The 10,325-nt window shown below is 43.7% G+C and overlaps 1 long non-coding RNA gene across 1 annotated transcript; it reads right to left on the reverse strand.

Moving 5' to 3' along the window:
- Nucleotides 1-244: 244 nt before the first annotated feature.
- On the reverse strand, nucleotides 245-962 carry LOC123991471. The gene is made up of 3 exons (XR_006830805.1): nucleotides 883-962; nucleotides 470-657; nucleotides 245-330 (listed from the first exon to the last, which is right to left on the reverse strand). It is a non-coding gene; the product is annotated as an uncharacterized LOC123991471 (long non-coding RNA).
- Nucleotides 963-10,325: the final 9,363 nt, after the last annotated feature.

Consider the following 10,325-nt stretch of genomic DNA (forward strand, 5'->3'; position numbering starts at 1 on the left):
GAGTGAACCTTCATCAGCAGCTCCACTTTCTTCTTCTGCTGCTGCTGCTTATTCTTGGATGCCCCCTCTATTTACTTTGTCAGCCTTCATCTTCCTGAGGGAAAAATAGGGGAGAGAAGTTAACCGTTTACATTCTCTATGACCAATTGATCCACCAAAGGAAAACATTTACAAACATAATTCTGTAATTCACCCTTCAAGAGAAAGTTTTGCTGTGAAGGAAGTTGACAGGCACAAATTCCCCATTAACTTTGTACATGAGGCCAGTTGGGAGCAGAGCTTTATCCAAGGTAAGTCAAACATCAGGGAGATTAATTAGTGTACTGACACCTGGTGGGGAAAAAAAAAAAGTTCAACTGAACTGCTAGAGCATCAGGGACACCGCTCCTGACTTATGTACAATCCAGTAAAGTTAAAGTTCGTAGACAATAGACTCAGTCTTTAATTACATCACTAAACAAAGACTCACCCTTCAGATTTAATGGCAGGCAGCCTCATCTTGAGCTCCTTCCCCTGAGTGTGTTGAAGCCTTTGAGCTGGGCAGCGCTGTACTCCACTTTGAAGACCCACGAAGCAGGCTGTATGGTACCAGTGGTCTATCAACCCAAGCTGGTGCTTCTCTGGGTCCACGGTCTTGTTTAACACACAGATTTAGTCCTGGAGCACAGAGGTGTTAGGGCTGTTATGATAGTGTGAATTTGGGTTCATGTAGGGTAGCTATTCATGCATTTATGGAAATTGACAATCTATTCTTAAACCTTTTTTCACATTGAACAGATGTTAAAGAATAGATGTAGGGCAACTTCATTTTGCAGCCAGGTGTATATCAGATAATGAACAGATGTAAATAATGGCTTCTAAACGTTTCAATTTTTTCCTCACTCTTTGCACATGCTGCTGTTGAACTTGGCATACTCCACTGCAAAGTCTTCTCTCCTTCTGCCCCACTCTTTGCGTCAACTTTTCCCGTGAGGAAGAGGGAAGCCAACGTGTTATTTGACCTTTGACTTCCAGTCAATGAGCATTCACTTTTTTTTTGAGTGTGCCTTTTCAATTGCATCACAGGGATACACAGATGACTTCATGCTGGGGGAAAGGTTAACGGTTAGAAGTTAAAGCCTGACCTCCTGTGGCTCCCCCAGTCTCGATGGCCTTCTTGACCTTCTCCTGGTCCTCAGCGCAGGTCAGAGAACCCAGCGACGTCCACATGAGACTGGGCGGCCGCTCGCAAGCAGAAGCAGGAGAAGTGTTGACAGGGGCCACCTTACCTTCAAACATGGGTGACTTGGGGGGAAAAAAAGAAAGGGTCAGGGTGGGTTGAGTAGAATCACACCTATACTGTACATGTAGTCAAGGTTTTAGGCAAATATGACAACAAACAACTAGTCACCAGCAAGCACATATCAAATCAAAGTGTATTTGTCCCATGCACCAAATACAACAGGTAGATGTTACAGTAAAAATACTTACTTACAGGCCCTAACCAACAGTGCAATTTTCAATAGATAAGTGAACAGATAAGTAAAGAAATAAAAGGAACAGTAAAAAAATACCAGTAGTGAGGCTATATACAGGCACCGGTTAGTCAGGCTGATTGAGGTAGTATGTATATGTAGATATGGTTAAAGTAACTATGCATATATGATGAACAGAGTGTAGCAGTATCATAAAACAGGGGTTGGCGGGTGGCGGGACACAATGCAGATAGTCCAGTTAGCCAATGTGCGGGAGCACCGGTTAGTCAAGCTAATTGAGGTAGTATGTACATGAATGTATAGTTAAAGTGACTATGCATATGATAAACAGAGTAGCAGCAGCATTTTAGAGGGGTTGGGGGGGGGGCAATGCAAATAGTCCAGGTAGCCTTACGGCTTGGGGGTAAAAAAAACTGTTGCCATGCGGTAGTAGAGAGAACAGTCTATGACTAGGGTGACTGGGGTCTTTGACAATTTTTAGGGCCTTCCTCTGACACCGCCTGGTGTAGAGGTCCTGGATGGCAGGCAGCTTAGCCCCAGTGATGTACTGGACTGTTCGCATTACCCTCTGTAGTGCCTTGCGGTCGTATGTCGAGCAATTGCCATACCAGGCAGTAATGCAACTAGTTGCAGCTGTAGAACCTTTTGGATCTGAGGACCCATGCCAAATCTTTTTAGTTTCCTGATAGTGAATAGGCTTTGTTGTGCCCTCTTCACGACTGTATTGGTGTGTTTGGACCATTTTAATTTGTTGGTGATGTGGACACCAAGGAACTTGAAGCTCTGCAACATACACTTGCAATTTTAGCTTCTCGTTACACTTGTGAAGTGTAAACATTGGCCCATGTAAAATTCTTGCCACAATTCACACAAGTCTCAGGAATTGTATAGGTATAACTAAAATGTCATTATGACAAATAGTAATGTATTAGACTACATTTTCCCTTAGTTAATTTGTAAATGGGTCAAGGTGACAATGGTACCTGACATCAAATTCCTTGGAAGGGCCTATAGGAAAGCAAATGAATGCATCAAGATCACTTCACAATTTATGGCAATCTGAAGAAATACTAATTGAGTGATTTTCAGTAAAGTAAATAACGTTAGGAAGGAATGTGCCGCTACATGCGTTAAGGAATCAACATGCTGTCACATGAAATCCTTCAGAAGCCATTTAAACGCTACTGAGGGCTTATCGACAAAAACATTCTGTATTCGTAAAGGAAATCCACAACATATCAATAATGGGCTGTTTAGCGCAGAATCAACATCATAACCGTATATAAGGGTTTTATACGGTTACATTTCTGCAGTTCACCGAATGAAAGAGATGCTCCACGTTACCTGCATCATGACAGCCATTCGCAGGGAATCCTTTGCAATGGTTTCTTGGCATTTCTTGTAAAGATGCATGTCCACTTTTGCTTCGTAACACTTGTCGTCTTGAGCATGCCATTTCTGTATTGTTTTGATTTAGAAGGAGGTTGATTGACTGTGACGTCACTTCAAACTGTCCTAGCAGTAGCCACAATCACAAGGTAGTTCTTTGAAATACAGTCATTCGCATCAATTATATGTGCATATCCTGCCACTTACTGTACAGGTGGATAAGGATCCAAAAAGTAGGAAAAAAATTCATCTAAAAAACAAATGACAAATTCCATACAAACTGTCAGCAACAAAATCTTGATCAGCCAGCTGATCTGTTTTGATCAGGTCCTTACCCAGGCTCAGAAGGATCCTGTGATGGCGGGACATTTCCAGGCGACAGTAGTCCTCAAAGTTCAACCTTTAAGTCTTGGAGGCCCAAAAACATCTCGGCTGCAGATATGATCGCTATGTGCAGTTTTATTTGACTGTCTCCACAGAGTCATGTGGTTATAAAGCAGAGCAATGCTTCTTAAACCTGTCCTCTCTTACTCTTATTATTTGGCATCACTCACCAGCCGACAGGAGCTGAGTGAACACAACCCATGCATAATCACTCACTTGTCACTATTATCCCTGTACATTGACAGCACCACTGCCTTTTATCTCGGTTGCCCGTTTGGTAAACCTCAGTACAAAAAAAGGCAGACAATTGGGTTGCTTGCCACTAAACAGCATCCTTTTAATATATACATTTACAATATGGTACCATTTATCTCAAAAATAGTGGAAAACAGCATTCCCATTGAAAAAGTTATTTTCTCATACTCACTCCCTAATGAAATAACAAACACTGAACAAACTATCCAAAAAAAAAACCCATGACGCTAATATGGCTAGTGCAGACAGGCAACTAAACATAGAATAAGAACCCACAAACTACCCAAGGAATATGGCTACCTAAATATGGTCCCCAATCAGAGACAACGATAAACAGCTGCCTCTGATTGAGAACCAATCTAGGCAACCATAGACATATAAACACCTAGACTTCCAATACCCCTAGTCATACAAAAAACCCTAGACAATACAAAAACTATACAAACCACCCTCGTCACACCCTGACCTAACCAAAATAATAAAGAAAACAAAGATAACTGAGGTCAGGGCGTGACACTATCTTAATGACTACCCTCCACTCCTCTTTCTATTCTGGTTTGAGACCGTTTGCGTTGTTCTGTGAAGGGAGTAGTACACAGTGTTGTACGAGATCTTCAGTTTCTTGGCAGTTTCTCGCATGGAATAGCCTTCATTTCTCAGAACAAGAATAGACTGATGAGTTTCAGAAGAAAGTTATTCGCTTCTGGCCATTTTGAGCCTGTAATCGAACCCACAAATGCTGATGCTCCAGATAATCAACTAGTCTAAAGAAGGACAGTTGTATTGCTTCTTTAAGCATTTTCTAATGATCAACTAGCCTTTTAAAATTATAAACTTGGATTAGCTAACACAACGTACCATTGGAATACAGGAGTGATGGTTGCCGATAATGGGCCTCTCTCTGTATACCGATGTAGATATTACATTACAAATCAGCCGTTTCCAGCTACAATAGTAATTTACAACATTAACAAAGTCTACACTGTATTTCTGATCAATTTGATGTTATGCTTTTCTTTCAAAAACAAGGACATTTCTAAGTGACCCCAAACTTTTGAACGGTAGTGTAAATATGTGGATGAGCAATGTCAGAGCGGCATAGACTAAGATACAGTAGATAGTATAGAATACAATATATACATATGAGATGAGTAATGCAAGATATGTAAATATCATTCAAGTGACTAGCGTTCCATTTATTAAAGTAGCCAGTGATTTCAAGTCTATGTATATAGGCAGCTGCCTCTAATGTGCTAGTGGTGGCTAATTAACAGTCTGATGGCCTTGAGATATAAACTTTTTTTCGGTCTCTCTGTCCCAGCTTTGATGCAGCTGTTCAGACCAAGCCTTCTGGATGCCTTAAATGTAAATGTAAATAATAGTGGAGTGAACAGGCAGTGGCTCGGTTGGTTGTTGTCCTCGATGATGTTTTTGGCCTTCCTGCACATTGGGTGCTGTAGGTGTCCTGGAGGGCAAGTAGTTTGCCCCCGGTGATGCGGACCGCACCACCGTCTGGAGAGCCTTGTGGTTTCGGAATGTGCAGTTGCCTTACCAGGCAGTGATACTGTCCGACAGGATGCCCTCAAATGTGCATCTGTAAAATATTGTAAGGGTTTTAGGTGCCAAGCCAAATTTATTCAGCCTCCTGAAGTAACTGGAATAAGTAACTGGAATAAGCAATTTCAAAAATGTGTCAAGTGTAGCATTTGGTTGCTCCTTATTACACACCACTGAACAGCAAATATTATTTTCATCTTGAAAACAGGAATCACTACAACACTTGTTGTATGACCGCTTATACACTATATTTGGCCCAGCCTTTGAAACTCTGTTTTTCCTAGGTATGGCAACTATATTGTGATCACTACATCCGATGGATTTGGATACTGCTTTAGAGCAGATTTCTGCAGCATTAGTAAGGATGTGGTCAATACAAGTGAATGATTTAATTCCTGTACTGTTTGTAAATACCCTTGTAGGTTGGCTGATAAGCTGAACCAGGTTGCAGCCTCTGTTTACAGTGGTGTTGAAGTTTTTTCTTGAGTGGCCAGCTTGATGAAAGCCAGTCAATATGTGGTCACCCAGAAAGTATACCTCCCTGTTGATATCACATACATTACCAAGTATTTCACACATATTATCCAGATACTGACTGTTAGCACTTGTTGGTCTATAGCAGCTTCCTACCAGAATCGGGTTCAGGTGAGGCAGGTGAACCTGTAGCCATATTACTTCAACAGCATTTGACAGTGGTCAAAACCTGCTACTTTCACACTAAATAATGAAAGCAACTTCCATTACAAATTTCTCTGTAATGGGAAAAAAAATCAGCATTGCGTGTGGGGGTCCGTTGTTGGGGTGGGATTGGCATTGGGTGTGGGGGTCCGTGGGTGGGGTGGGATTGGCATTTGGTGTGGGGGTCCGTGGGTGGGGTGGGATTGGCATTGGGTTTGGGGTTCTGTGGGTGGGGTGGGATTGGCACTGGATGTGAGGGTCTGTTGTTGGGGTGGGATTGGCATTGGGTGTGGGGGTCCGTGGGTGGCTTTTGATTATTGTAATTTGTATTCCTCATGTCTTACTCATTGGTAGGAGGAAGTCTGGTCCACATCAGATGTTGGGTATTATATTTGTAGAATGTGGCCTGAATCCTATAAATTAAAATGGCCAATTTGGGTGCAAACAATTAGCTTAATATCTCCAAGATACAATTACATTTCAACAAAATACTGTTTCAGGAAAGCCAATCGTACCTGTTTCTAACTACAGAAATAATTTCAGAAGAATCTGAGAAGGTGGGTGTCAGGGCTGGAGCGACTTTCTCCCTCTCCAAGCGAGCCCAGGTCTACAACACGGGAGGCGGTGAAGAGAAGGATGGCTGAGTATCTGATGCGTGCTGAACAGATATCCAATCAACATCTGAGAAGAAACATGGGTCAAAGGTCAACACAGGCAGTGGTAAGTGGCTATAGACAATCTCTTTGGCTACTGATGCACCCGGATAGTCATTATTGTAAAATAAAATACAATTTCTTCTCAATGACTTGCCTGGCTACATAAAGGTTATATCAAATCAATATTTTGTAAACGTCCATCTATCTCAGGCCCTGGGGGTACAGTGCTCCAACCCCATCAGCAGAGGGGGCCAGCAGAGTCCAGCCGGGGAGCTCAGGGCCTACAGGGTCATTGATAAGGTCAGTCTGGGGAGGAAGGAGTTAAAGGTCAGTCAAAGAGACGGTTTCTTTTAGCTCGGTGCAGATGACGTCAAGAAGTCAATGAAAGGAAGCCACTTTAGACTATTGAGATGCACCCTGTGGTTTCCTGTAGTCATCTCATCTCCTAGAAAGACTTTTGTGTTACCTGTTTTCACCTACTGTATCCAGGTCTTTAAATTCAGCTAGATTCAAGGCAACGAGAAGGGGAATGTAAGCCAGTGTGTAATACTAAGGAACACTGAGGAAGTACAGTTCCCGCTCAGCCCAGTCAAAACTGTTCGCTGCTCTGGCTCCCCAATGGTGGAACAAACTCCCTCACGACGCCAGGACAGCGGAGTCAATCACCACCTTCCGGAGACACCTGAAACCCCACCTCTTTAAGGAATACCTAGGATAGGATAAAGTAATCCTTCTCACCCCCCCCCCCTTAAAATATTTAGATGCACTATTGTAAAGTGGCTGTTCCACTGGATGTCATAAGGTGAATGCACCAATTTGTAAGTCGCTCTGGATAAGAGCGTCTGCTAAATGACTTAAATGTAAATGTAGATGTACTAACCGTTGAAATGCAGTGTGTCTGTGTGTCAGTGAAGGAAGTGTGTGTGTTGTTAGGGGTGCCACAAGGTCAGTTTAGATTACTGTTCCTCTCAAACAGCTGTTGGCAAAGTGACTCCAGCACTGGAGCATGAAATGACTTGGCTGGCAGAGCAGACATTACACAACACAGAATCAATGGAGCTCAATGAACACAACCAACACACAAATAATATTGACACAATACAACACACAACATGTGCTACAGTGTTGTAGTTCTACACAAAACTAAATCCATACTATGTTTACGCACAACTCAGCAACACTACTAAGTACCAGTTGGAAATTTTCTCCATTCCTCTGTGCAAATCAAAATGTGTCTAACGAGGCCTCCCGGGTGGCGCAGTGGTCTAGGGCACTGCATCGCAGCTCTAGCTTTGCCACCAGAGACTGGGTTCGCGCCCAGGCTCTGTCGCAGCTGGCCGTGACCAGGAGGTCCGTGGGGCAACGCACAATTGGCCTAGCGTAGTTTGGGTTAGGGAGGGTTTGGCCGGTAGGGATATCCTTGTCTCATCGCGCACTAGCGACTCCTGCGCAGTGTGCGCTAACCATAAAAAAATAAAAATATCTAAAATGTGTCTAACAAAAGATAACAGCATTGTTTCTAAACTAACGAACACAACGGCATAAAAAAGACAAGATATATCTCTTTCTCCCTACAACATTTCTCTCATTCTCCTTCGCTCACTTTTAATTGGATAGATAGAAAGAGCTGGTCACCCCTGCGTTTCCTCCCGCCTCCCCTCTTTTCTCCGCTCATCCCAGATGTGTGTTAATTATATTAGCGCCCTGGCTAGCACTTTCACTCTGTTTACTCACAACTCCATTCATATCTATTTAGCGTGCACCTGTTTGGGCCCAGCCAGTGTCACAGCGAGAATAACACACAAACCGCCACATATGCTCCAGCTCGCCCCTGACAGGATGAGCAGGAGAGAAATGGAGATGTCAGAGAGAGGGAGGAGAAGTGAAGGAGAAAATAAATGAAGATGTCAGGAAAGAAGAGAGGAAGGGAGGGGGTCCAGGCAGGTTCAACGGAAAATATTTAATAGTGAGGGAGGAAAGGCAGGGAAGGAGGAAGGGAAGAGAGGAGATTGAGGGAGACTGAAATGTTTATGCTTTGTCTTTTTAAATGGATATTCTATTGTTTGTTTCCCCCCTCAGGTTCTTCTGATTATGGACATGAGAACCCAGGAGGCCTTCATTTTGAAAGTAACTATATGGTGAACTACTAGTCTTACTCTTGTGTGCGTCAGTCCTATGTTTCTAGACTGTAGTGGTGTGTATGTATGTGTGTGTGTGAAAGCCACAATGTGCTTTGAGTGTAATGGTGTGCGTGTCCCTGTCAGCTCTCCTCTTCTGTGGCAAGACGTGTGCCAGATGCCAACGAACATCACGGCACAGACACAGACGACACACACACACACAAACATGGTTTCTCTCTCACATACACACGCACACACCCACACACCTCCGCTGAAGTCGAGAATAGCTCAAAACATGTACTGTATGTGTCTCGCTGAATACAGACAGGGAGTCAGGATGGCAGGAAAATGCAATGCAATGTTTCTACTTCATCGATGTCCTTCAACTTTTGTCCCTCATCCCTACAACATCACTCATCTCCTCTCTAACTTTTCCCCTCAACCCTGGCCTTTCCCTCCCTGCCTCCTAACCAGAGTGAGGAAGAGCAGTGAGTGTGGGAGGACCAAGCGTACCATCATTCCTCACTCCGTGCCCCCAAATGGGCATTGAGGAAGTTCATCTTCTCAGAGGACACGGTTTCTGCTGCTGCAGTACGCTGAGGGTGCACTACACACTCCTTCCTTTTGTCTCTGTCACTCACTTCATATTTCCTATGTATTCTCTCTCTCCTTGTCTCCTCTCCTTTTCTATGTATACCCACTCACACCTACCCTACAATCTCTCCCTCCCTCCATGTCGCTCCCTCCCATTTCCTCCCTGCCCTTGTTGTAAACAGATGTTTGATAGAGATTGGTTTATGTCACAGGTCATTATTCTGAATACCCGGTGGCGCAGCGCTTCATTAGCTGTGCTAACACCTGGGCCTCCTTATTTTCCACTCAAAGGGTATGTGTGTGTGTGTGTGTGTGTGTGTGTGTGTGTGTGTGTGTGTGTGTGTGTGTGTGTGTGTGTGTGTGTGTGCGTGCGTGCGTGCGTGCGTGCGTGCGTGCGTGCGTGCGTGCGTGAAAGAGAGAGAAAGGACTAATAGCAGTTACTCACATGAGAAGATTCTCCCCACAATTGTATTACTTGCGAAAGATGCAATGACAAGGGTGCAGGAGGCTGGGGTGGACAGGGGGGAAATGCCCACCTCCCCCCAGAGGTGTAATACAAGCACAATACTTCTAGATTCATTGAGGGACTTTTATTTAGAAAAGGCCTCCGCTGCTGGAACAGGAGTCACTTCCCCTGCCCCCACTGACTGTTTCATTCTCATTCCAGGTTGTTTCAAGCAGTGAGTGAGAGAAATTGCACTGTGCAGCACCACCATCATTACCCACCGCACCGAGGAATCTGCTATAATTGTTATTCTTGTTGACAGTGCTGATAAGAAGACAGAACAGAGCTTTATTATGGACAGACTTCTCCCCATCTTAACTACTGTTGTATCAATATGTTTTGACCATGACAGATTACAACCCAGGGTTACTCCAAGCAGTTTAGTCACCTCAACTTGCTAAATTGAGGGTTTATTGGTTGTTTATTGATTTGTCCCAAATGCTTTTAGTTTCTGAAATATTTAGGACTAACGTATTCCTTACCACCCACTCTGAAACTAACTGCAGCTCTTTGTTAAGTGTTGCAGTCATTTCAGTCATCCGCATACATAGACACACTGGCTTTACTTAATGGCAGTGGCATGTCAAAGATTGAAAAAAAGTAAGGGGCTGGACAGCTGCCCCAGGGAATTCCTGATTCTACCAGGATTATGTTAGACAGGCTTCCATTATAGAACACCCTCTGTGTTCTGTTGGGGGGGGGTCCCGGCGTA

The sequence above is a fragment of the Oncorhynchus gorbuscha genome, linkage group LG12, assembly GCF_021184085.1.
Source record: "Oncorhynchus gorbuscha isolate QuinsamMale2020 ecotype Even-year linkage group LG12, OgorEven_v1.0, whole genome shotgun sequence".
NCBI lineage: Eukaryota > Metazoa > Chordata > Actinopteri > Salmoniformes > Salmonidae > Oncorhynchus > Oncorhynchus gorbuscha.